The sequence below is a fragment of the Thamnophis elegans genome, chromosome 1 (genome assembly GCF_009769535.1).
Source record: "Thamnophis elegans isolate rThaEle1 chromosome 1, rThaEle1.pri, whole genome shotgun sequence".
In the NCBI taxonomy this organism is placed as follows: Eukaryota; Metazoa; Chordata; class Lepidosauria; order Squamata; family Colubridae; genus Thamnophis; species Thamnophis elegans.
The window spans coordinates 69,381,279-69,409,173 of NC_045541.1; the positions used below are offsets into that span (position 1 = coordinate 69,381,279).

General features: G+C 43.0%; 1 protein-coding gene and 2 long non-coding RNA genes across 4 annotated transcripts in view; 1 reads left to right on the plus strand and 2 right to left on the minus strand.

Moving 5' to 3' along the window:
* COL18A1 (collagen type XVIII alpha 1 chain) overlaps nucleotides 1-27,895 on the plus strand; it is a 194,795-nt gene that overhangs the window by 41,868 nt on the left and 125,032 nt on the right. The window lies entirely within an intron of this gene.
* Nucleotides 1-27,895, minus strand: part of LOC116510092 — an 86,150-nt gene that overhangs the window by 35,780 nt on the left and 22,475 nt on the right. The gene's annotated exons all lie outside the window — the stretch shown is intronic.
* LOC116510101 lies at nucleotides 144-27,723 on the minus strand. Its single transcript, XR_004255617.1, has 2 exons — nucleotides 27,680-27,723; nucleotides 144-796 (listed from the first exon to the last, which is right to left on the minus strand). It is a non-coding gene; the product is annotated as an uncharacterized LOC116510101 (long non-coding RNA).

A 27,895-nucleotide genomic window follows, 5' to 3' on the forward strand; every position in this document is an offset into this window, starting at 1 on the left:
CTCATCCACCCTTCCCCAAAACCCCTCTGTATTACTTCAATTAAATCTCTTAAAAGAGCTCTGAAAATAGTATGTCTAAATTGTTCAGATAAGTGGCTTATAATAACCCATTAACTCGAATTGGGCCCAGAAAAGAGAAAACCTCAGATACAGAGAGTTTACTTTTGAATAGACATGTATAGGATAGTACTCAAATGCAGACACTTAGTGATATTTTTAAAAATAATATCAACATAATTGCATATGTGTCTTCATGGTATGCCATTTTGGGGTTAAGCAACATTATACAAATAACAGAAAAAGAGAACAAAGAAATAGCCAAATAAAAACATGAAGTCAGAAAAATAAAACACAGAGATCTAGTTTACCCTAATACCACACCTTTGCAAATTATCTTGTCTCCATCATATTCATACTTGCTTTTATCCATCGCCTTTTGTTCTTTACATTTTCCATCCCTCCCTTTTAAGCCATGCATCATCTCCTTCCAGCCTTCTCAATTTCCCCCTTCCATCCCATCCATTTCATTTTTTTCCCCTTTGTATATTTGATTTGTAATCTAATCTTCATTCATTTTCAATATGACTAAACCAGTCAAAACAATTCTTTCATTATGGTCAGTCCCTTCACATTTATTTATCACCTATTCATTTTGACACAATCTGTTCTTTTAGCACATATAATGCTTAACTACGCCATGCCTGCTACATTCATCTTATTTCTCTCTCCTGACACATACAACTCTCACTTCTGTAGGAAGAGGTCTGTTCATTTTTTTCCTTCCTTCAGCAAACATCTGAAACAAGAAAGCAGCATTTGTAATCTTAAAATTTCTCAATTTTCCCAGTAAATTCTGTGGTAAACATTGGCACAAGGGTGTACATATTGATCTACTTGCGGTAATGTTTCACCATTTATGTATAACTGTTATTACTCACTCTATATTCTTTGTTGAATGCAATTTCCTTTCCTTTCCTTTGTTTTTGTTTTCTTTTTATTATGTTATTATAAATCTTAATACATTGTGTGGTTTTGGTACGGTGGAGAAGAGAAAAAAGCATTCTATCAATAGTAATTACAATTTAGGATAACAATATTACAAACATAGAATTATTTGACTTTTTCATCCAAAGTTGAGCATAACATTGAAAAATGAATTGCTTTGAATTGCATCAAGGGATTTGTTGTATGATAAACATTTTGATTTTGATCTTAAATTGATTATTTTGTATTGGTATTTGGAAAGGTTGGAAGAAATATCAATCTGCTTCCGTTCCAAGCTGGGAAAAGACACTGGAAACATGGAGGGTGATTGGAAAAATGGTTTAATGAAGCAAAACCACATGGGTTCTGGGTTGCTGAGTACATGGAGCTGTGAGAAAGGGGTATTTATATCCTCTCTTGGGCTTTGCACTTTAACTTCCTGTTCCTGTGCAAGAACATATATTCTATTGGATGTTGTAGGGGTCATAGCTAACTTTGTAGGTTCTGGTGGCAGAGAGTTGAGGCTCTGAGATTCTGTCTCCCTTAAGATTTTTATTTCTCTTTTAAGGGAAATATTTTAACCTGCCTTTTTAAAAAATATTTCTCAAAATATTTCATTCTTCTAAGAGAGGGTTAGTTTCCCACAGGGTTAAAGTCGCCATTGTATTGTTATATGTCTATCGATCAGGTAGATAGTTGAAGCAAATTTAACACAAAATATCAAAAAGTAGGAAAAAAGGAGATTTGGTTTTCTGTTTTCCCCCTCTTTATACATCTGTTAATTTGTAATATTTGTAGATATGTAGACTCCCCCCTGCAAGTGATTATTTTTTCCATTTATATATTAATTTATTTGCTTGTATTCCACCTTTATTATTTTTACAAATAATTTAAGGCAGCAAAGATATCTAATACATCTTCCTCCTTGTATTTCTCCACAACAATAATTTTGCGGAGTGAATTGGGCTGATTAAGAGAGCTACTGGCCCAAAGTCACCCAGCTGGCCTTCATGGCTAGGCGGGACTAGAACTCACAGTCTCCTGATTTCTAGCCTAACCACTAGACCAAACTGGCTATGCTGTATGAAGTATGGTGATCATTCTTGCTTAAATTTGGTTAAAATTCTGTTATGGATATATACTGTTAGTTTGCCATTGCTGCATATTATCGACATTTAAATTCTCAATCAAATGTTGTCAAGAATATTTTTTTCTTCAAATGCAAAGCAAAATTAATTCTTGTTGCCATGTTGTCTGTGGAATTCTGGGAGTTGAAGTCCATATACCGTAAAACCCCTTCTTTTTTCTTTGGGAAAGCTTTAAGCACATATCCAGATAAATGTAGGCAATTCTCAACTTACAACCATGGCAACTGACATGAATTCATGCTGGTTGCAGTGTCCCAGGGTCATTTGATGACCTTGGTCAACCTTCTGACAAGCAAAGTCAACAGGGAAGCCAGATTCATTTAAAAACCTGTTACTAACTTAACAACTGCAGTGATTCATTTAACATCTGTGGCAAGAAAGGTCATAAAATGGGGCAAAACTCACTGTCTTGCTTAGCAACAGAAATTGTGATTGTAAGTCAAGGCTTACAATAACTGATAATTGGTAAACTTTGCAGTCTGTTGATTCAGGGCTTCTTCAGTTGAAATTACTGATTATATGTTATCAAAAAGTAAAGTACAACCTTTTTCAAAAGTAGCAATTTCTTCCAGTGCCCAGGGAGAAAAAAAAAGAAAAAAACCCAGCTGGTTTCTGAAATCCTGACCTATTATTTCCGGACTCTGGCCAAACTGAGATTACTATCAGCCCAAGTAGTAAAGTTTAAAGATACCATCTGTCTATAGATTTCAGCTAATTATTTTAGTCCTTCCTAACTCATAAACATGCTTAACCTCAAGCTTTCACTTTATCTGTTTGACTAATTGACGTAAGGCAGTAACGCATGATATGGTAACCTCTGTTTTGTACAGAAGTGGCTTGATTAGTAGAAAAGGATTGTGAGGTTTGTCATCCACAACATTTGGTTATTTTCCTATCTTGAATTATTTGGGCTATTTAATTGTATTTCTGGGTAATACTGTTCCTTTCAGATTTGCAGTTGTGCTTCAAATTTCCCAGGAAACCAAAAAAGGGGGAGATTCCCCATATATTTGAAACAAATGCTTCTTTGTTTAGAAAGTAAGGCTCCCAGCCTTGGATGCAGAAATCTAGGTAACAATTAAATGGCAGTAAAAGTGTTTTCTGTATCTACTTGCTGCCATATTGTGTCTGTCCCTAATTTTATAGCCCAGATGTGGAGTGCTATCAGAAATCATACTGCTATCTGACCAAAATGATAGAGATGTAAAAGGGTTTGGTTTTCTAAAAAAATATTAAATTTGAAATGATGATTATGATTGGTGGCACAGTGGTGGCACAGTGGTTAGAGTGCAGTACTACAGGCTACTTCTGCTGACTGCCAGCTGCCTGCAATTTGGCAGTTCAAATCTCACCAGGCTCAGGGTGGGCTCAGCCTTCCATCCTTCTGAGGTGGGTAAATGAGACCCCAAATTGTTGGGGGCAATAGGTGGACTCTGTAAACCGCTTAGAGCGGGCTATAAAGCACTGTGAAGCAATATATAAGTGTAGGTGCCATTGCTATTGGATTTCTTAATAATGAATTCAAGATTGCTGTGTGAAAGGCAAAATAAAAGTGAACATCTACCTAAAATTAGACCAACGTTTAGAGTGTGAGGCACACATGACCCTCCAGGTGTTGCTAAATCCCAGCTGCCAGTAGCCTCTGCTGGCATTAAAGTTGAGGGAAGCTGGGAGCTGTAGTTTATCAACATTTAGAGGGCCATAGGGCCATGATGTCCTGATTTAGAGCTTCATTTGCATGTCAGGTCATGAATTTAAATATCTGAACAGAGTTTTAACTGGAATATCATGTTAACTACAATGGTAGAGAAGACAATCAGCCCCTTCAAAGGTTTCTTTTGAAATGAGAGAACCTTGAGTCCTCCCTGTTCTGATGGGGAAGAGGATGGGAAGCCTTCTTTTATTCTAGCCTTTGTAGAAGGAGTTATGGATACTAGGGGGTGTGATTTCCCCTGCTTGTGTTGCCTATCTCAGACATGCAGTTATATATCTGAGATAGGCAAAAGAGCCTATCGGTTATATGATGGTACAGTGGTTAGAATGCAGTATTGCAACCTACTTCTGCTGACTGCCAGCTGCCAGCAGTTCGAATCTCAGCAGCTCAAGGTTGACTCAGCCTTCCATCCTTACAAAGTCAGTAAAATGGAGACCCAGATTGTTGGGGGCAATAGACTGACTCTCTAAACAGCTTGGAGAGGGCTGTGAAGCGGTATATATAAGTCTAAGTGCTATTGCTATACAGTAAAAGCAATGTTGGGCTACTAGGCTCTACCATTCATGGCAGAGACCAATATTCCTCACAACTGCCTCACTCTCATTTGTAATGCTTAGTGAGTGAGGTGTTGGGTTTTTTTTTTTTTTTTTTTTTTTTACTATTGTCTCATTTCTTAGGTAAAGGAAGGCATTTCCACTCAACTGTGGTGAAGGAGCCTAGATATCCAAGGAACCATATCAAGTTTTATTTTTTCCCCCTCCTTGACCTAGGACTCAGAACTCTTGCAGTTTGTGGAAGGCTGGGTCTTCTGGAAGTAGCCCAAGTCTGAATCCTCCATCAGCACTGTGGTTTTTCCAGGGCTTTGAGATGTTAGCATTTAAGAAACTGAATCTCATAGAGGTTTTCGTCAAGTGTAATAGATGAAAAACCTTTTGCAGATGCCTAAATATAAATAATAGAATATGACTTGCCAATCAGCACCTGCTTTTGAAAGTGGATAAAAGTGTCGTTCTGTTGTTTAAACAGCTGATCCTTTAGTTTGCTAGCTTCTCTTTCTTTATGAATGGAGAGTCTAAAATGGTTTGCTAAGTGACACAGACAGTTGTGGGAAACAGCTGTTTTACATTTTGCTGACTAGCACGAAGAAAAATCTACTCTTCCGAGGCCAGAAATTAAGGGTGGTATCCAACAATGTGCAATGGCCAGCAGGATGGAGAATCTGGTGAAATGAATTTTCCCCTCCTCTCTATCAGAAAGTTTCTTACGTTTTTTAAAACTCTCCTCCTTTGGGAATTGAGAATTCTAATTACCAAGATATATTAAGTACATGGGATCTATAGTTTTTCCAGGTGCACCTTAATAACTATCTTGCCTATTTTCTGAAAAACCATGGCCTTGTACAATCCAGACTTATTTCAAATAATGTGTGTAAAATGGCATTGAAATCTGCACAGGTTTCCTCTTCATACTTATTCATCAGCTTCCTAAATATGCTCTAGAGCAGAGATATCGAACCTTGGCAACTTTGAGACTTGTAGACTACAAATCCCAGAATACCCTAGCCAGCATAGTTGACTGAGGAATTCTGGGTGTTGATGTCCACAAGTCTTAAAGTTGCCAACATTCGACATCCCTGCTCTAGAGTGTTCCTGAGATTCTAGGACAGATCTGAAGAGGGAAATAGTCTGTTCTTCACTTACCTATGAGATTGTCTGTGGGGGATATGTTCATGGACTCAAAAAATATATCTTCTTCATTGTACACTGAAGTGTGACTCCAACTTGCACGGGCATCAAACTCGCGGCATCACGTTATCACATGTCATTTTGCAATGTTTTCCCCCTTCGTGGAGCTGGAGTGGGCGCGGCCTGAGCCTGATGCATCCAGCCTGTGGGCCGCCAGTTTGACACTCCTGGATGTTTCTTATCCTTAGCAACTCGAAGAAGTGTGGACTTTCAGCTCCCAGAATTCCCCAGCCAACTGCTAGGTGGAATATTCATAGAGTTGAAATCCACACCTCTTCAAATTGCCAAGGTTGTGAAAAGGTAAATGGGCTAAAGCCACTTTCCAGGAAGGGTGTTTTGCTTCCAGGCATTTAAAATAGCAAAATTAAAAGAGTACCACTCTGCTTGCTGAAATAAAGGAAAGGTGAGATGGAACAGGATTGATTTATGTGAGAAAAGGCTGAACATTCAGTTCTGGCAAATAGAAACTACTGGACTGTAACTGTGCTAAGGGAACCTTTCCCTTTCTTTAGTTTTTTGTCCTTCCCACTGAGAGAGACTGCTGTTAGTGAATATTTATTGGTGACCATTCAAATAAAGACAAAGTAGATACCCAAAGCCTGAAGTCTTCCAATTTGTGGTTTAGAGTTATGGCCCATTCATGGCCCATTCATTGGTTGAGATAAACTGTTTCACAATGTCCCCGTTGCTGAGGCTAATTACATGCCTGCTTTTACTAGTATTTCTTTTGTACTAAAGTGAGGATAAGGGCAAAAGGAGAGGGTGAATGAACTCAACTAGGATAATATTGTAAAATAGACAATGGGTTTAGAGGATGGCTTTGGTGATGGGAAACCCAGACTCAGTTCCCTGATCAGTTGGAAGTTCATTGGGTAAGTGGCCTTGAGAAAGTTTCTTGGCATAAATTAGTTTACAAGGTTGCTGTGAGATTAAAATATCTGTTATGGAAGAAGGTCAGAACACAAACATGAGAAATAGAATAGCAAGAACGCAGAACACATAAGATGTTGATGGTTAGATTTTGCAGAAATCGCTGCTAAATCACTGCAATACTGTTGCTTTTTATAGACATTTTACTACCTCTGTTTTCACTTGTTCAGTTTCTGAATATTTTGCTTCACTTGAATGTTGCGGTACAGAAAATTTCATACACCAGAGATACTTTTCAGCAGGTTCTGACCAGTTCTGGACAACCGGTAGCGAAAATTGTGAGTAGTTCAGAGAACCAGTAAATGCCACCTCTGACTGGCTCCGCCCTCATTTATTCTCTGCCTCCTGAGTCCCAGCTGATCAGGAGGGAATGGGGATTTTACAGTATCCTTCCCCTGTCACGCCCACCAAGCCACGCCCACAGAATCAGTAGTAAAAAAATTCCACTACTGTCATACACATATTTGTTAAGATTTTATCAAGTTTAGGAAAATGATGAAACTGGTGATATTTATTCATTATTATTTTTTTTTTCGTTGACTGCTCCAGTTCAAAGTCAGATGACCCAGGACAGGGATTCTCAGTCTTAGCAACTTTAAGATCAGTAGATTTCTTTGAATTGAAGTCTACTCATCTGAAAATTCCCAAAGTTGAGTTCAGAAACACTGTTCCAGAACATTGCAGAATGGCAGCAAACGATTTGCAAAGAGATATAAGACTTAATAGGAAAAAGTCAGAAATCAATGATATGAGTTACAGCAGTGATACACAGCCTTTCTTGCTCTATGGACAGTCGTAGTGGCAGGGGTGGGAGAGATGGTTTTCTACGTGTGCCTGCCGTTTGGTCCCTTGGGCGGCCCAATTTACAATAGGCCACAGACCGCTACAAGTCCGCAGGCTGGGAGTTGGAGATCCCTGAGCTACAGGATCTTTTTGGGCAAACCCCAAAAATTGCAATAGTGTTGCTACATAATTTATGGAAGGTTTAATCGGTCTTCAATACTGACTCTAGATGCAGGCTGGATTGTCTTGCATTCTGCATCTAAGTCTGAAGAGGGAGGAGAGGTGTTTTCAGGGAGACTGTTGGGGAACCAACACAAGAAGAGACTAACTGATGTTAACAACCAACCTCAAATGTTGAGGGGTCAGAGATCATGATATGGATAATGAACTTTTGCCCATGTAATTTCCCTCTCTTTAAGTATACAAACAAGACAGCCGCATTGGGGATTATATAGCCAAACAATCAGTTACTCAATAACATCTCAGTTGAAGAAGATAATACAGGACTTTAACCGTGGGAATGAAATAAATGGAGTCATTTCTCAGAAAGGAAGAATAGTTTCCTTCCTCCGTCATCGTGACAGAAACCACTGGCATCCTTCAAGCAGCAGCTTGGAGGAAAAGAAGTTTGAGGGGAAAGAGCTGGAGACACCAAACAGTTGGGAAGGGGGGTCATCTTAATTCTAATCACCTAGTATAGTAGTAGTAGACCAGCAATAATAATAGCAGCAATATCTATTCAGTTGCATTTGCACCTAATGTTTCCTTAGACTACTTATGAAAATGATTATGAGGGCAATCAAAAGACTGCTCCTCTCATCATCTCCCTACACGTGATATGGAGACCTTCCTTCATATCTTATGGGTTGAAGGGGAGCATCACAAAGCTTTGTTAGTGTTCACCATCCGAAGTAGGATTTTCCTGTATCCTTTTGTTTTCAGATCTACCAAATTGTAAAAAATGATTTTCTTTATATTAGTTTGAGGTGGTATTTTAACCTCATTGTCTCTCTTTGCTTTCTGGTTTTTTTTAAACTTTGTTTTGAGAGAGTAGTTCCTTTTATAACAATAGCAAGGCAAGATACAAGTGTTAATGAGTCTGGCAGGGGTCTTAAGGGTTTGGGTGAAAAGTTGCTTCTCTCCAGGAACAAACTCACATCATCCCTAGGCAACTTGGTTCATGGTTCTGGATGAAACCCATAATTTGCTTTCAGCTCTGATTAGGAGCAGAGAAGCAGAATGTGGTTTAATTGGATTATAGACATCTTGTTACTTATAGTTCATCTTAATCTACATCAAACTTTTCTTTTAAGTGTGCTAAGAATTGAAGCTACATATAAACTGTAAAGAGGGATTGTATTGTTTCCAGGGAGAATGAATGGAGAAAATACTTCTTGGAGCTCAAATGCCTTGTTCGGGGCTTCAAAAGAAGACATAGAATTTGTTATTCTTTATTGGCCAAGTGTGATTGGATACACAAGGAATTTGTCTTTGGTGCATATTCTCTCAGTGTACATAAGGAGAACAAAAATACATTTATCAAGAATAAAAAGATACAACACTTAGTGATAGTCAAGGTTACGAATAAGCTATCAAATTGTACTAGGAAAGAATAAAAACAATATAAATTGAAAGATACAAGCAATATAGTTATAGTCATAAGTGGGGAGAGATAGATACTAGGAAGGAAGAGAAGAATAATAGTGATACATTCTTGGTAAATTATTGACAATGTTGTGGGAATTAGTTGTTAAGTAGAGTGATGGCATTTGGGGAAAAAACTGTCCTTTTGTCTAGTTGTTCTAGTGCAATGCCCCAGATTTGTACTACATTCAAGATCAGTAGAAGTTTTCTTCATTTTTTTAATGTTCCTAATTGCTTTTTGTTATACTTATTTATAATTCTTGAAATGTTTGTGAATGAGACCTGTCAATTTCCTATTAAAATTATATTTGTTGCATTATGCCATGATGCATTCTGTTATTCTTTTAAGATTGATGAGGTCAATTCTTTGAGGTATGCCATGCCAGGAAGCCATCACCTCAAGGACTACTGGAATTCTCCTTCATAGATGCCATCTTGACTTAGAAAGGCAAGCTAGAAATATAATAACAATAATATCTTGAAAACTTGCCAGAATTTCCATCTTTTGGTTTGCCTCCTCTGTCCAAGTGTAATCAAGACAGGGTTATCTTGAGTCTCCTTCTCACCCTCTCTTCTTTCCCAGGACTAGGCTGATGTTTATTTAACTGTTCTTTCATTCCTCCTTCAAGTTTATCTCTTTTCCAGATGATAACCAGGTTCCATAAAGGAAGGCAACAAAAAGAGGTCAAATGGAAAAGAAATGACCAGATGCCCAAACTTTGCGTGCTGTTCCTTTCCTCGACACCAGAGTTTCTATTATATTGTGATTGCTGTCCCTTTGTTCAGTTGCCATTAAAAGACTACCCTCCCCCCATTTAAAAAATGAGACAGTCTTTGTATCTGGCCTTCCTGATGTTGAATTCTAAAGGTCAGATCAGCGGTAAGGAGAGCAGTAATCCCCCTTGTGTTGAAATGAATTTCCTTTCATCTCTTTTTTGGGGGCTGCATCTCAGGTTGCAGCACAAGAGGGGTTAAAGGGCATGGCTGCCCTGACTTAATTCCCTTCTGCAGGGGAATCCCTTTCTAATTAGGAAGAGAGTGTGGTCCAGCAGTTAAGGTGTTGGAGGACAGATTTTGCCCTCCACGCCACCTGCCTTGATGTTCTTGCACATTGCCTAAGGACATTAAAAGAGAGAGAGAGAGAGAGTGTGTGTGTTAATCATGCTTGCTGTCTTCCAGGTGATTTGCCATTTGGGTTACTGCCTTATTTGCAGGACCATCTCTTCCCAGTTGTTTTGAGTCTTTTTGTGGGACCCAAAGGCTCTCACTTGTTAGGGAATGCTCTCTGGCAGGCAATGGAGAGAGTGGAGCCTTTTCTGTTATGCTGACAGCTGTGTGCAATGCAATCAGTGGTGGGATTCAAATTTTTTTAGTACTGGTTTTGTGGGCGTGGCTTGGTGGGCATGCTGTGGCTTGGAGGGTGTGGCTTGGTGGCATGGCAAGGGAAGGTTACTGCAAAATCCCCATTCCCTCCCCATCCCACTAATCTGCTTTCCAGCTCCGTTCTCCAGTGCAGGGCAACAAAAGAAGACCCAGCAATCGGCTGGGAGGCAGCAATAGACCGACCATCAGCTGGGACTCAGAGGCTGGGAGGCAGAGAATAGAGGGGGGCGGGGGCAGTCAGAGGTGGTATTTGCCGGTTCTCCAAACTACTCAAAATTTCCACTACTGGTCCGCCAGAACTGGTCAGAACTGGCTGAATACCACCTCTGAACGTAATTCCCCAAAGATAAGACTTGTCCCAGCTCTGTTGGCTTCTCATAAGGCTTTAAAAATCTTGTTGCCGAGCCTGAGGCCTGGATTGTGTGGTTGAACCCGTATCTTGGTTATATTGACCATGTTGTTTGGTTTTATCTTGGCTTCCATGTTTGTTATTTATTATTTTTATAATGTTTATCTGTTTTTTAAAATTCTTTCTTTGAGATGGGCAGCCTTATACATTTGATGTAATGAATGAATAATCTTACTTTGGGCCAAGGGATTGCTCGCAGGACTGTTTGAAAGGGCTTACAATTCCACCAATTTAATCTTCCTGGATATGAGTGGCTGGTCACATCCAGTTGCTATCAAAAAATAAATAAATTCAGCATCCCAAATGAGCAATAAATAGCAGGCCTAGCAGGAATTTCAGGCAATTATCCCCATGGAGATGTCAACAGCATTGGCAAATGGATCATGTTTCCAGATCTGCAGAGATAGACCCTTTTCCTTTCATGGAAATAATGCTGTGAATAAGTGAAGGACATAATCCAAGGAACAGCAACTGTGTCTGGGGTTTTTTTGTTCTGTCTTCTGCAAGTCTCAGCAAAAGATCTGTAAAGTCCAATTTATATGCTGTAGAGGGGACTGTTTATATGGAAGCCTAATGGAAGCACCTGCTGCTGTGGCCTAGAGGTGACGCTCTCACCTCACAATCAGGAGGTTGTGAGTTCAATCCTAGGCAGAGGCAGATGTAGGGACTCCTGTTTGGGCAGGGGGCTGGACTAGATGACCTGTAAGGTCCCTTCCAACTCTGTTAATCTGTAAAAGGGTATTGTTTTCTGTTCTGGATTTGTAACCAATAACCATAGTAAATGATGAGATGTTATAAGATAATCTTAGATGAAGAAAAGAAAGGAAGACTAAGAAAAAAAAGTAGATGCACAGCCAATGGAAATACAAGGACACTTAGAAGAGATTGTCTCTTTCAAAATCCTCTTCTTTGGGCAGTAGTATGGCTTAAGACTGAGAACATACCTAATGCCTAATTATTCTTATTTTAAAGTAGCTGATCTGATATTTGATTTGATTTTGGCCATGGGGGACTGTATTAGCAATGTTTTAAGCAAATAATCTTGGTTTATGCTAAAACAATTTTAAAATGCCACTAGCAGTTAAGCAATATAATTTTTCACTGGACGCAGTACTTCAGTTTGGGATGTGGCTGGCAGGAAATTACCTTCCACTGTGAATTCAGTTCACAGCAGACTGTTGCTCTCTGTGTGGCCAGAAACCTATGCTGAGCCGGAGTATGTTATGGTAGGGTTATGAGTATAAATAAACCCCATCCCACCTGCTAAGATAAAAGCAGGGAAAGAATTGGTGTATATTTGCTAATTTTGGTGTAGTTATATCTGATCTTTCTTTCTTTTAACATTACATTTGTAAATGCTCCATATGATTGCTTTTTCAAGGTCAAAAGAAAAGACTATTTTTTAAAAAAGAGAAGCCCTAAAAACTTCCACTAAGCCTGATATGTAATAAGATCCTAGTGTTTAATGCCTTTTCCCCGTGAAACAAACTTTTTAAATACACTAGATATTTAGTTTTTACTAACTTGCAGTGTGCTGCTCAATGACCACAGCGCCACCCGGTGGTTCAGAATATATTTATAATTCATTTAGCTTCTATTCTCTTGTTCTTATCCTACAGTTACTGATACTGAGAAATGGATCATTTCCTAAAGAGTTTTGCTGGAAAGGGAGGAAAGCATAGCCAGGGAAATTCACTGATATCCGTACGTTATTCTAGGTGCAGGAAAATTCCATGTTACAAGCACATATGGAAATGTGGTGCATATCTTTTTATGGGTAGTAGTCTAGTTTGAATTTTTATCCCTGGTGTCACAGCACCAACATTCCTTGGTGGAAGGGGTCAGACAAAAGTTTCATCACAAAGAATCCCCAACTAAGCTACACCTTGATCAATCCAGTGAGTATAGCAATAGCACTTAGACTTACAGAGTCAGCATATTGCTCCCAACAATCTGGGTCCTCATTTTACCAACCTTGGATGGATGGAAGGCTGAGTCAACCTTCAGCTGGTCAGGATGAAACTCCTGGCAGTGGGCAGAGTTAACCTGCAATACTGCATTCTAACCAGTGTGCTGCCACTGCCTTGTATAGCACTTACACCTGTCTTATGCACAATGGGGAGAAAAGTCCCATGTAAGAAACATTATCTGGATCCTGCTCAGTCTGACTCTCTCCGGGGCATCTCGGTGACTTCCAGATCCTGGAAACTGTAAGGATACTTGTAGCCAGAAGAATGATCAGTACAGCAGCTGATCTATGGACAAAAAGTGTTGTGGACTAGGGTGGCTCTAGTAATGAACTGGGGATCTCCAGCAACAAGAGGAAAATGTAGCAGCAGATGGTAGCAGAAGTACAGGCATGCTGGTACCTCCCATAAGACTTCCAAACTGAGGCACCAGATGGATGTCAATACCCTAGGCATATCCCAAGCAGCACTGATCAACACCATCTATCTGTGGAAAGTAGCTTCTGGAAGTACTTCAGTGCTGCTGCTGTGGAAAGATGTTTTTTCATTTTGTTGTTCTCTAGATCAAGGCTATTCACAACAGCTACAACATCTTCTCCAAATAATAGAATTGGGAGGGAATTTGGAGGTCTACCAGTCCAACCCTCTACTCAAACCCTATGTAGGAAACCAATATACCATTCCAGACAAATTGCTGTCCAATCTCTTTTAAAAACCTTCAATGGAGTCAAGCTGTTCCATTGGTGAATTGTTCTTGCTGTCAGAAATTTATTTCCTTAGTTCTAGGTTTTATCTCTCCATCCATTACTTCTTGACCTGGCCTCAGGTGCTTTGGAGAATAGATAGACCCCCGTCTTCTCCATGACAGCCCCTCAAATATTGGAAGATTGCTATCATGTCATATCTGACCTTTCTCTTCATTAGACTGAATATACTCAGTTCTTGCATCTCCTCATCATTTTGTGGCTCTTTCCTGCGCCCTTTTTAAATATGTCTTAACATTTTTTTTGTACTCCAAATGTGGTCTTACTAAAGCAGTATAAAGTGGTACTAACACTTCACATAACATTGACCATATTCCCTCTGTTGATTCAGCCTAGGACTGCATTGGCCTTTTGGGCAGCTGCAGTACACTGCTGGCTCATATCTGAGTCTCATGGTGAAAATAGATTCATGGTCCTATCCACTAGTTACCCTATACAATGAGATGAATCTGATAGAAATATGGGCAGATGGCTAAGTTGTTCCATGGCTGAGTGTTGTCTCAACAGCACACACTTATACCAGCCCAAGTGTCTTTATTTTCATATGGCACTTTGTGGCTGAGTGATCATAAACCTTGGTTTGTGGGACCTCTGCTATCTACCTGACCCCCATCAAAGTTCATGTAGCCACAATAGAGTTGCTCCTGAGTCTTTGCCTAACCTTTCTTTTTTCAGGAGGGGCTGATCTTATCTCTCCTCCATATGGTGCTCCATCAGAAGGTCAAAGAATGATAAAGAACAGTAAAAAAAACCCAGAACTTTCATTAGTTTCAAAACTATTTTGAGAATTGGAACAGGAATGTTTGGTGCTAGCTTTTCGGTTGATGCCTATTCAGGAGTGCTATTATTGAGAGAGAAGGAACCTGATGGCTTTGCCTTTGACAAGATCCTCCTCATCAACCAACGCCCTGCAGGTAACTGATCTGCCCTGCATGTCAGGAATGCACAATGGAAAATGAAATAGTAAGCATAGCAATGGAACCCCTGCTTATCATATAATCCCATGTAGAAGTCATGGATCCCCATTGAAAATAGAAGACAGTGGAGTCCTGCAAACAGCAGCACCAAATGTGTCATAATGCCTGCTATTCGCTAATATTGGTCCCTCAAACAACGGATTCAAATATGATGGTCATATGAAAGCATTAACAGCATGGACATCAGTGGGATGCTTTGTATTGCAATGTATTAGTTGGTGGATCAACCCTATGGTGAATAACAGTGGTGGGCCACTAATTCTTCCTTTTCCATCATCACAATGGCCCAACAGAAGGGGAAGTGCATAGCCGGGACAACCTGTGTGAAGGAAAAGTGCAGACAACTGGTGAAAGAAGAAGCACCAGGGGAATAAAGCGAAAGGGCTATGAGAAAAGGAATGGTTGTCTCTTGTCTGGTTGCCTGGGCAACCGCATAGGCTAAAAATGAAAAACAAAAGGAATCGGGGATTCTAGTGAAAAGGGCAGACAAAGGAAGGATGGGTAAGCAGAAAGGCAAGTTCTTCTTTGCACTTTTTCCAAAATCTCAACATCTTTTTTGTAATGGGGTGACCAAAACTGGATGCAGTATTCCAGGTGTGGTCTTACTAAGGATTTATAAAGCAATACAAATACCTCGTGTGATTTTGATTCTGTGCTTCTGTTTATACAACCAAAGATTATATTAGCTTTTTCGGTTGTTGCCAAAAAAATATAGCTCATGTTTAAGTGATCGTCCACTAGGACTCCAAGGTCCTTCTCACTGTTTTGAACCAGGTTTTGCCTAATCTGTACTTACACAGTTGGTTTTCCTGCGTAGCTGTAAAAGCTTGCCTTTCTCCACGTTAGCAGTAGCAATAGCAGTTAGACATATACCGCTTCATAGGGCTTTCAGCCCTCTCTAAGCAGTTTACAGAGTCAGCCTATCGCCCCCACAGTCTGGGTCCTCATTTCACCCACCTCAGAAGGATGGAAGGCTGAGTCAACCTTGAGCCGGTGAGATTAGAACCGCTGAACTGCAGATAACAGTCAGCTGAAGTGGCCTGCAATACTGCACCCTAAACATTGCGCCACCTCGGCTCTATGTTAAATTTTATGCTGTTGGCCCAAATCTGTCAAGATCTTTTTCTTCCGGGGTATTGGCTATTATTGCCAGCTTAACATTATTTGCAAATTTGTTGAGTTCCCCTTGTAGTCCCTCATCTAATTCATTTATGAAGATACTGAAGAGTGCTAGGCCTCAGGTGGAACCTTGTGGTACCCCACTGTTTACTTCCCTCCATGTAGATGCAGTACTCTTAAGGACTACTCATTGACTATGGTTTGTCAGCCAGTTACAAATTCATCTGGTGGTGATGCTGTGTATCCCACATTATTCTAGCTTACCAAGAAGTAGGTTGTGGTCTACTTTGTCAAATACCTTATGAAGTCTAAATATACTATGTCCATAGCATTTCTCTTGCTGTAGCCTCAAAAGTGAAACAAAATTTGTAACATTGCAGTGCAGGACAATTGCAAGAACACGGCCTTCCATTTTTCCCAGGAGGAAAAGGCAGCATTCATGGCTCTTTAGTCTTTGCCCTCCTATAACAGGCTGGTGTATGATATAATTTTATAACATGCAAAGCCGTAAGAATACATTTGAATACATATGCTTTAAAACCATAAATTGTTATCAACCAAATACCTTTTTTAAAGCTATGAAATATTTTCATCCAATACTGCTCGTATTTTTACAATGTTTCCAAAGAGTAGACTTATTAGTTTTTTGCAACAAAAATAAATGGCTCCAAAAATCACGTAATATTTTCCAGAGGTCTGAATGTACAGTATCCCATTTTTGCACCGCCATTTGTGTTGTAACAAAAATGAACTTTAAAATATTATAAAATTCTAGAAAGTTTTGATTTGAAAACCCCCTGCTGTTTTTTTCCTTTACTATTCTTTCTTTTCCAAGGTATACAAATACTGAAAATATTGAATTAAATGGTTATGGCTGGCCCATAGATGGCGCTGAATGACCTTGAAATGGAAAGCTTACATTTACAATTGTCTGTGACAGGGCAAACTCTTTCCAAAGTTCTCATTTTATCTTGAAACTTTGTTTTGGGTAGTTGCTTTACTTTAGACCTGACAGTAAAAAAGAAATTGTGTCCTGTCCTTTTAACTGCTAAAAGGTAGGCTCTGGCTACCAAGGCTTTTAATAGGTTCCTGGAAAGCACATTATTGGCCTCACGCTATAAAAGTCTTCCTCATCAACTCATAACTATTTGAGTCTTTCAGAATCATTGCAGACTGAACCACATTTGCTGTATTTGTTCAGTTTAATAAGCAGAGTTGGAGCCCATTAAATATGAGTAAAGTAAACTGCAGTTACCGCAGTGGCAATATATTTTTCTGGGGGATGGTGACCAAATGCAAACAATGAAGAACTCTGTAGCAACTTGCTTGGTTTGATGTGGAGAATCTCCAAAAATAAACAAACTGTTCCTGATAATTGATAGTGCCTGTCACATGTTGCCTCAATCAGAACCTCAGCTATGTGGTTCAATAGTTGTTTGAAGCTCCACATGGAATAATAGTGTCCAGAAGTAACAGCTCTGTAGAGTGATTTTTGTCACCATTTCTGAGGGTAACCATATGGGCAATTTATGGGCATATGGATTCGAAGAACCATAGAGAACTACATTTAAACTACATTTAAGCTGGGATTGCTTGATTCTCAAGGGAATCTATGGAGCATAGCAAAGGTGTTTGAAATAATGATAAAAGGTTATATGAGAATCGCACAAGAGTTAGAAGTCATGATGAAAACTCATACAAAGCACAGTTGCTACATATTCCTTTGCAAAAAGAGAGCCAGCAGCAGGAAATTAATACCAAGCTACTATTACTTAAATGGTCCTTATTTGCACAAACATTTTGCTGCTTTTCATTTGTTTTATTATGATGCAGAAATATTTTTCACTGAGAAAGTCAGAAAGTCCTTATTTTATTCCCAGAAGTGCTCTTTGGAAATATAATTAAAGTAATAGTAAGTTTCCCAAAGGTGGCATTGATTAATTATCGGCTATAAGTGGGGAGAGCAACTTTTAGGACCACACAGATTTTCTCCAGGACAAGATCCCATACTGAGCTTCATAAGAGGTGTCTCTTCATGGGTGGGTCTGTGCCATGTCCAAATCTAGTGAAATGCTCATTGTATTGCAACTCTACCACCTGAGAACTCTGCATTGATACAAAAGCAGCTTCAGATCTTTGTAAGGATGTCAGCTTTGTCCAAGGCTGAGCTTGATAATTCTCCATAGTGAGGGGGGAGGAGTATCCAGGATGGGTTTGACCTTATCCTCTCGTGATTGGTTTGAGTCAGATAAGCTCTTTGGGCTCCGCCCCCTGGCAGTGAGCATGCCCAGTTTTTCTGACTCAAAACCTTCGTGAGAAGTTGCTCATTCGAGAGCTCCAGGAATTTACTAGGAAAATTCATTTGGACCCGTCGAGTTTGCCTCCCTGCTTCATACACAGCCTCCTCCTGCAAGATTGGAACTGCCACTAGCCCCCCTGGGGCGGCAGGCTGCCCTGGACACTGAGGAGATCCGAAGTCTCTCAGTGAGGAGCTTGACCAGGCAGCAGGAGAAAGGGCAAAAGCCTCTAGCAGGCAGCCCCAACCGCTGAGGCTTGTAAGTCGCTGGAGCGCTCCGTTGCTCCCCTCAAGGGTTGAGCGACGAACCAGGGCTTTCAAACGCCCTGGAGCGCCCGTGCTGCCTCCACGTGGCCAGAGGATCGTGAGGAATCCGAAGAAGCTGTTCCTGGCCACAGCGGCATCGGAGGAGAGGCAGGAGGAAGAGAATCCGGCTGGGAGCGCACGTGGCAAGCTCTCAGGAGCTCAAGCCTCGCTTCAGGCACTTTTAAATTTCGCGCCCCTTTGCAAGCCGGTCGGCGCCATTTTGAAGCCGGGAGGACCCACGTGGTCCAAAATGGCGGCGCCCAGCAACTACCAGGAAGGAGAATCCCAGGCAGTTGCAAGCAGGGACTGCAGCCCCACCGGAGGGGCAGAAGAACAAGCACCCAGGTCAGTGGCTTCCCCAGAGACTGCCCGAGGAGGGGGGGGAAGAGGAAAGGCTAAATGCAAAACCAAGCACCTTTCCCCCAGGGCAGATCCAGAGGAAGGGAGGGGTCACAAGCCCCCCAAGCCCTCTAAATACGAGCGGAGGAGGCATAAGGCTTTAGAGAGACTTTGCAACCAAGCAGCCAGCCATCAGAACGCCCCAGGCAAAGGGGGGGAAAATTCAGGCACTCCCTTATCCAGCGGAGGCTCAGGGGAGAATCCAGCCCTGCCAACAAGGATCCCTATAGACACCTCGGGGCTTTGGGGCTCCACTCAGGGGTGGCAATCCCCTATCACCCCTACTGTGGGGGCAGCCTTGCCTACTGGCTTTCCCCTTTTGGGCAGCCCCCCCCCTGTTCAGGGGGGCTTCAGCCCCAACCCAGCGCCTCCCACAGGAGCCCCCAACTTCCAAGAGTTAATGATGCAGGCTTTTCAGCAATACATGGCTGCAGCATTCCAGCAGCCACAGCCTCAGGGGGCCCCCCTCCCCCCCACCCCCAGGGCCCCTGAATTCCCAGAGGCCCAGGAGGAAGAGATTCACAGCTCCTCAGATTCATCCCAGGAGGACAGTGACAATGAAAGTGAGGAAGGCGAGATCAGAGAACTCAAGCTATCAGAGGATGAAGGCATGCCTCCTCCTAAACCCACATTCACTGGGTTGTTCCAGCCCTCACTGTTTGAGTCCCTGCTCTTCAAGGCCAAGGCAACGGTCAAGCTAGGCAACAGAGCAGCGGAGGCCACACCCCAACGCCAGGGCCTCTCAGCAGAGAACATCTTTGATGAGCAGGCCATCGAGGCAGACACTGTTCCTACGCCCAAGACCTTCCTAGGCCTGATAAGGCGCCAATGGGCATCTCCTACAAAGGGCCCCTCACCCTCCTCTTCAGACAGGATGTTCTTCAATGTGGACCAAGAGCTGGCTAAGCTACTTGCACAGCCCACCATAGATGATCCGATCGTGGCTCTTCATACATCCACCAACATGCCTGGGGAGCCAGAGGATGCCCTGAAGGCGGAGGACAAGAAGGCAGACCTCACCTTGCAGAGGGGCCATTTAGCAGCGGCCTGGGCTGTGAAAGCATCCACCACAGCCTCTTTCATCATCAGATCTTCCTTGCTGTGGCTGCAGGAGCTACAGCAACGCACCCCCATAGCAGATGCCCGGTCACATCAGGACATCAACAGGCTGGCAGCGGCCATCCAGTTCTCATCGGATGCCACCCTGGCTGCAGCCAGATTCGCTTCCAGGGCGATCGCATCGTCGGTGGCATCACGCAGGCTGCTGTGGCTTCGACAGTGGCAGGTGGAGGTTCGTCACAAGTGGCGCCTGGCTTCAGCCCCCTTCACAGGGGACTCCCTCTTTGGCTCGGCTCTGGACCGGTTCCTGGTTGAGAACAAGGACAAGAGGAAGGTCCTCGCCACTGCCCAGAAGAAAGGCAGCTTCAGGTCAACTCCATACCCCAGACGCTCCTACTCCCGGGGTCAGGACTCTGGTTCCTTCTTTCGGGGTCAGGACTTCCTTAGGGGGTCAGAGGCAGGTTTCTCAGGAGGCAGGCAGTATCAAGGGGGATTCCCTGCTAGACAGAGGTACCCAGACAGACAGCAAAGAGGCAGGCAACAGAAGCGGCCCTTTCGAGGGGGCGGAGGAGGCGGAGGGGGGCGCTCCTTCCGCAGATATTAAAGCTAGGTCCAGCACTCTCCCCATTGGGGGGTGCTTAGCGCACTTCGCTGACCGCTGGGACCTCACCTCCTCTGACAGATGGGTGCAGAAGACCATCAGGCATGGCCTTTCACTCGAATTTCTTTCCAGTCCCCCGAGCTTCTTCCGGATATGTCCGGTTTCTAAGAACCCGACCCGGAGGCTGCTGATGCAGGAAGCCATCCAACACCTGTTGGAGATCCGGGCGATCCAGCCAGTGCCTCCAGAGCAACAGGGTCAGGGGCACTATTCCATCCTGTTTGTCATCCCCAAGGCCTCTGGGGGCTGGAGAGCGATCCTTGACTTGAAACGCCTGAACCGTTCCATTCGCTATAGGAGGTTCAAGATGCACTCCCTACACTCTATCTTGGAGGGGGTTAGACAAGGAGACTTTCTCACTTCCATAGACCTCACTGAGGCCTATCTGCACATCCCCATTGCCCAGGATCACCGTAGGTATCTCAGGTTCTGCTACATGGGTCACCACTATCAGTACCGGGCCCTCCCCTTCGGGCTGTCTTCGGCCCCGAGGGTATTCACAAAGGTAATGGCAGCGCTGGCAGCGCACCTGAGACAGGTCCCGGTGCGCATCCAATGTTATCTGGATGATCTGCTCCTGCAGTCATCTTCCTTTAGGGGCGCTCTGCAAGACCTAGACATCACCATGACAGTCCTGAGGGACCATGGGTTTACAGTGAACCTAGCCAAGAGTCACCTCCACCCCTCTACTAGTCTGATTCACCTAGGAGCCAGAATAGATACCCAGGCGGGCATGGTCTTCCTGTCACCCGACAGACAGATAGCGCTTAGACAGCTAGCCTCCTCGATAGCCAGGAAGCGCAAGGTGTCCCTAGCCACTCTGTCTAAACTACTAGGCACCATGGTCTCCGCCATTGGCATCGTCCCGTGGGCTCGCCTCCACACCAGAGATCTCCAATGGTTCCTCTTGCCGTTCCAGCGAAGACGCACGAGCTGTTCGCAGACCAAGGTACTTCTCCCGCTAGACGTCTCCCGCTCCCTGGCTTGGTGGACATCCCCAGCGATCACAAAGGGCGAAACCTTCTGGACACCAGACCGCTTGACGGTAACGACGGACGCCAGTCTGAGTGGGTGGGGTGCCCATCTGCTGGCTCAGATGGCGCAAGGAGAGTGGACTCAGGCGGAAGGGACTCACAACATAAACTGGTTGGAGCTCAGGGCGGTCCGCCTGGCTCTGTTACGGTTCCAGAATTCGGTCAGGGGCCAGCACATATTAGTCCTCACAGACAATATCACCACCAAGGCTCACATAAACAGACAGGGGGGGACAAGATCAAGGGCCCTCATGAAGGAGGCCAAACGTCTGGGTCAGTGGGCCGAAAGGAACCTCCGGTCTTTGAGGGCAGAACACATAGCGGGGGTGGACAACACCAGGGCCGACTGGCTCAGCCGGGCCGAGGTGGACAACTCAGAGTGGAGGCTACAGCCTGCGATATTCGAGGAGGTGGCCGAGCGCTTCGGGCGCCCGGAAGTCGATCTGTTCGCCACTCCCCTCAACACTCAGCTCCCGAGGTTCTTCTCCAGGTACCGGACACGGGGGGCGGAAGGGACGGACGCTCTGCGGAGCTCATGGCCCAGGGGTCTTTTGTATGCCTTTCCTCCCTTGCCCCTGATTCCCAGGGTCATACGGAAGATCCTTCAGGAGGGGGCGGAAGTGGTTCTGTTGGCTCCTCATTGGCCCCGGAGGCCTTGGTTTGCAGATCTCCAGTCTCTGTCAGTGGAGAGGCCCTGGAGAATTCCCCAGGAGAGGATCTCCCTCAGCCAGGGGGCGCTGGAGCACCCGGATCCTCAATGGCTCCAGTTGACCGCTTGGCGGTTGAGCGGAGCATCCTGAGGAAAGACCTCTTCTCCCCTAGGGTGATAAGGACTATCCAGGCCGCCCGCAGGCCCTCCACAGAGCGCATCTATGGCTCCACCTGGCGGGCCTTTGACTCTTGGTGCAACTCCCGGGGGTTCAACCCCATCCAGGCTACGGTGCCTCAGGTTCTGGACTTCCTCCAGGCGGGCCTGGATAGAGGGTTAGCTCCTAACACAATTAGGAGACAGGTCTCAGCCATCTCATCAGTTCTCCTGTGTGGCAGAAACCAGAGCCTGACGCACCACCCCATGGTCAGGCAATTCCTTAAGGGGGCCTCCAACCTCAGACCACCTACGGTACACAGGTACCCTTCCTGGGATCTACACAGGGTATTGGACGCTCTAACGGGCGCCCCATTTGAGCCATTACAAACAGTTTCCCTTAAGTTCCTGACCCTGAAGGTGGCTTTCCTGGTGGCCATCACTTCCGCCAGGCGGATATCCGAACTGCAGGCGCTGTCCACCAGGGAGGATCTCTGTGTCTTTCACCAAGATAGGGTGGTGTTACGGCTGGATCCATCCTTCATTCCCAAGGTGTGCTCCTGCTTCCATCGGGCCCAGGAACTGATTTTGCCCAACTTCTGTCCAGACCCTTCTCACCCATTGGAGAGGAAGTGGCACACTCTGGACGTAAGGAGGGCTCTGAGGATTTACCTCAGGAGAACCAGGCCAAACAGGAAATCCGAAGCCCTGTTTGTCTCCTTCCAACCAGGATCCCTGGGTAATAAGGTAACTTCCACCACTATCGGCAGGTGGTTGCGAACCTGCATTGCCACTGCTTACCAATCGCAGGGGTTACAGACACCAAATCATATCACAGCCCACTCCACACGGAGTGCAGCCACATCCACGGCCTGGGCCACACAAGCATCCCTGACCGAAATCTGCAGGGCAGCCACGTGGGCTTCCCCCTCTCCCTTTGTTAGGAACTATAAGTTGGACTCCTTTGCCTCGGCAGAGGCCTCGTTCGGCCGCAGGGTGTTGCAGGCGGTTCACAGGGCAGGACCCGTGCCTCAACAGGCCTGAGAGGGGGACATATGGCCTCAGGGATCTCCCTCCCTAGGGACGTGCAGGCTTTGGTACGTCCCATCCTGGATACTCCTCCCCCCTCACTATGGAGAAAGGGCGTTGGTACTTACCTGATACGCCTCTTCTCATAGTGGGGGGAGGAGTATCCAGTCCCTCCCTGACTATGTTTGTACAACTAAGTGTTATGTTCATTGTTTATATTGTTATTTAATTATTGATGTTGAAGACAATAAAAGCAAAAAAAAAAAAAAAAAAAAAAAAAAACTGAATCAAGAGTCTGGAGTGAATGATGCAACGAGTCGGAGAGAGTTCTTCGTCATAAAACTGGGCATGCTCACTGCCAGGGGGCGGAGCCCAAAGAGCTTATCTGACTCAAACCAATCACGAGAGGATAAGGTCAAACCCATCCTGGATACTCCTCCCCCCACTATGAGAAGAGGCGTATCAGGTAAGTACCAACGCCCTTTTGTAACTACTTTAGTAAAACTGGACTTCTTTTGAAAAACACACTTCAGCTTAATGGAGACATTAGATGGCTCGTTTCCCCTTTTACAGAAACTCCTGCCTCTTCACATTTCCTTAGGTTATTTAAGGGGGAAAAGAAGGTTTCATTGGAACCATTGGTTTGTTTGTTTTTTTGTGCATATGACTAGACTAGAAAATGGCACGAAATAAGGATGGAGATGGGATAAAGCAATTTAATTTTCCTTTGCTATAAAGGAAATTTGCTTGCTGTGAGGTCTGCAGCAGCTCATGCAAGAGACTGGTTTTGCTTCTTAACAGCCTGTGATTGAAAGATCGTTTGTGGGTCATCTCCAAATGCCTTTGATGCGATGGGTGTGGATATAATATTGTGGCAATCTGGAAATGCTTAGAATCATACAGTTGGAAAAGTTCTTTTAGACTACCGTGTCCAACCTCCTCCTCAGTTTGGTTTAGTTTAGTTTATTGTCATTGCACATGGTACAATGAAATTAAATGCCGTCTTCAGTGTATATTATAACTATAAAAATAAAAACACAAACATACATCCTTTGCTTTCTATATAATTGAAATTGAAAACCTGATATTACACTATACCATAGAATTCAATATGGTTGCTGCCCTGGGATAGAAGCTGTTTTTCAGCCTATTTGTCCTTGTTTTTATTATCATGCCAGATGGTAATAGTTCAAAAAAAAAAAAAGGTGCCAGGATGAGATGGATCTTTAAGGATGTTTTGAACTTACTTAAGGCAGCGGGAGCTATAAAGCTCTTCCAAGGAGGGGAGAGGGCAACCAATGATCCTCTGGGCCATGACGTTAACCCTCTGGAGTGTTGTCCCATCTGCCCCTGTGCAATTGGCAAACCATACACAGATGCAGCAAGTTAAAATACTCTCTATGGTGCAGCGATAGAAAGTCACCAGCAGTTTTTCATTCAGTTGTTGTTCCCTGAGAAGTCTTAGTTAGTATAATCGCTGCTGGGCCCTTTTGACCAGTGCTGCAATGTGAGCGCCCCAAGTCCTCTTTTATGATAACATCCAGAAACTTAAAACTCAGTGTATGAATTCCAGTTAAGCATCACCAAAACATGGTACAAACAGAGGCATCTACAGGATCATAGCCTTTCAGGAAGATGACAAAGCCATATTGCTATGGCAGTGCAAGCTTCATCTCTTTTGTATGTTTGTACAGGGCCACAATGCATGTACAAAAGGGCTGATGCTACTTTTCTCCCTCTGTAGATGCCTCTGCCTGAATCCTTCTAGCAAAAGGAAGCTCCCGCCATTCATTTGGGATTGATTTACTGTTGAAATATATTTTATTGTTAAGAATTTTTTTATAACATTCCAGTAGATCTGTCTTCTTGTGATTTAAGACAGTTATTTCACGTCCTGCATCAGGAATGATGGACCACCAGTTGTGGCTGCCTTCTGTATTTTGTCATTTGAAATTGCTGCTATATGCTTATCTCTTTCTTTGGAATATGGAGAGTAGAGATGGGAGTTAAGAAAACACAATAGATAGGTAGGGGAGTAAACTACGAAAACCAGATGTCTTATCTGAACTCCTCCAAATATTCCCATCATATCTTGTGTTTCTCAGAAGACATGGAGGTTGAAAGCCTGCATGATTCAAATGGCATTTCACTCAATGGACTATTTCTGTTGCAATCAACCCCATATGCTACTTTGCGTAGTAATATTTTACTTACCTGGCAAAATCTATGCTTTTTACTCTTAGGCCATTTTTCTAAAATAGACGTTTGCGACCCATAGATTTCTCCCCATCTGCTGCTGCATCTGGACTTATTTGTGCAGATGGAGAGTTTTGTTTAGAAAAGCAATGAATGTAAAAGTTGAAGTTATGAAGAAAAGCAGGATTGTTCTCAAGCCAAGGTTAAGTTTACAGGCTTTCAAAAGAATGTGCATTCTAACACCTTTTTTTTATAGTATCCAGAATAACAATTTTGGTAGTTCTTAGAGAACAATAGTGGCTCATCCATTGTTTCCAGGATAAAAGTTATTCTTTGATCTAAAGACCAAAGCAGATTATTCTTTTTTCTAAGAAGGACAGAAAAATGGGGGTCCCAACATGCCTTAGCGCAGTGGTTCCCAAACTTGGCCACTTTAAGACTTGTGGACTTCAACTCCCAGAATTCTCCAGCCAGCAGAGCTCTGCTGGCTGGAGAATTCTGGGAGTTGAAGTCCACAAGTCTTAAAGTGGCCAAGTTTGGGAACCACTGCCTTAGCGGATGGTTTAATCTAGCTCTAGGAATTAAAAACTGTTTTTAATGTTGAAAAATAATAATGGGGCAGAGTGCTGCTTAACCCCGAGAACCCTTTTTTCCCCCCAGCAAAACCATCGAGATAACCATTTTTAAATGAAACTGGAGCAAGGGACTAAAATAAACTCTGCGCTCTGTGGAAAGAAAATGGCAGAACAAATGTGGGTCTTCCAATATGCATTCGGCTATTGATAAAGTGGGGTAACTCTTGATAGTTATAGAAACCCAACTCTTTCTTGTAGAATACGGCTTACTTTAAAAGTTTATCAATTTGGGGTCAAAATTAAATTATAATTAATTGCTTTTTAAAGTAATTGAGACACTTTTAATTTAATCTGCATATATTTTATTTAAATTCTTTAGTGTTTATGTTGCTGAATATGAATTTATGTCATGATAGGTAAACAGTGTTTTCCAAGTCAGTGGATACATTTGTAAAATGTGGAATATATCTCAAAAATTCACTGAATTGGATTTTTGAGGTCGTGCTGTTGGTCCTTTTATAAAATAGCAGCTATGGAAAGAAGGTTCCTATCCTCAGAGCCGAGGTGGCGCAGTGGTTAGGGTGCAGTACTGCAGGCCACTTCAGCTGACTGTTATCTGCAGTTCAGCGGTTCTAATCTCACCGGCTCAAGGTTAACTCAGCCTTCCATCCTTCCGAGGTGGGTGAAATGAGGACCCAGACTGTGGGGGCGATATGCTGACTCTGTAAACCGCTTAGAGAGGGCTGAAAGCCATATGAAGGGGTATATAAGTCTAACTGCTATTGCTATTGCTATTTTAAAAAATGGCTTCGGTTAATGAATGTGAACAGTGGAAATATATTTATCAAACACAATCTAATGCAGTTGTCTTCATTACTCAAGTTGCAGCAAGGCTTCATTCAGATGTACTCAGTGTTATATTGTCTTCTAATTTATAAATGTGCATCTTAGAGGACAGAACAAAATGAGATAGATAGATAGATAGATAGATAGATAGATAGATAGATAGATAGATAGATAGATAGATAGATTAGAGATAGAGATAGAGATAGAGATAGAGATAGAGATAGAGATATAAGGTGGACTTGTTCAAGATTGTTTCAGTAGTTCAGACAAGAAACAAAAGTTTTAAATTAAATAAATTTTGATTAGACAAGGGAAGAACTGTTCCACTGTTAAAGAGATTGCTTGGGAGGTTGTAGAATTTCCTTTGCTGGAAATGTCTAAAGAAAGGTTGGATGGTGGTCAGCTGGAGATGTTATAGCAGAAAACTCCTGCACTGGGAAGTGGACTGGACAAGTTTTGGATGCTTCATCACTGGAGGTTTTTAAAAAGAGACTGGACAGTCACTTGCCTAAAATGGTATAGGATCTTGAGCAGGGGGCTGGACTAGAAGACCTCTAAGGTCCCTTCCAGCTCTATTCTTATTGATTGATTGATTATAATCTATGATGATGTGGTGTTTTTCAGAGTAATCGAAGCAATGTTTTTTGAAGCAAAATTCAATGAGGCACAGGAAGCCTTTGGTTAGTGCTGGGCTGAATATTTCTTCTGCATTTTTCAACTATTCTTCAATTAGATGTTCAGAGAAGAAAGTCGTAATGTATATAGTCCTTGACTTACAACAGTTCACTTAGCGAATGTTCAAAATTACAACAGCACTGAAAAAAGTGACGTATAACCATTTTTCATACTTATGACTGTTGTAGCATCCCCATGGTCACATGATTTAAATCTGGATGCTTAACTCACATTTATGATGGTGTCGGTGTCCCGGGGTGACATGATCCTCTTTTTCCAACTTTCTGGAAAGCAAAGTCAATAGGGAAGCCAGATGCACTGAACAAACATATAACTAATTTAACAACTGCAGTGATTCCCTTAACAAATGTGGCAAGAAAAGTTGTAAAATGAGACAAAACTCATTTAACAAATTTCATTTAGCAATATAAATTTTGAGCTCAATTC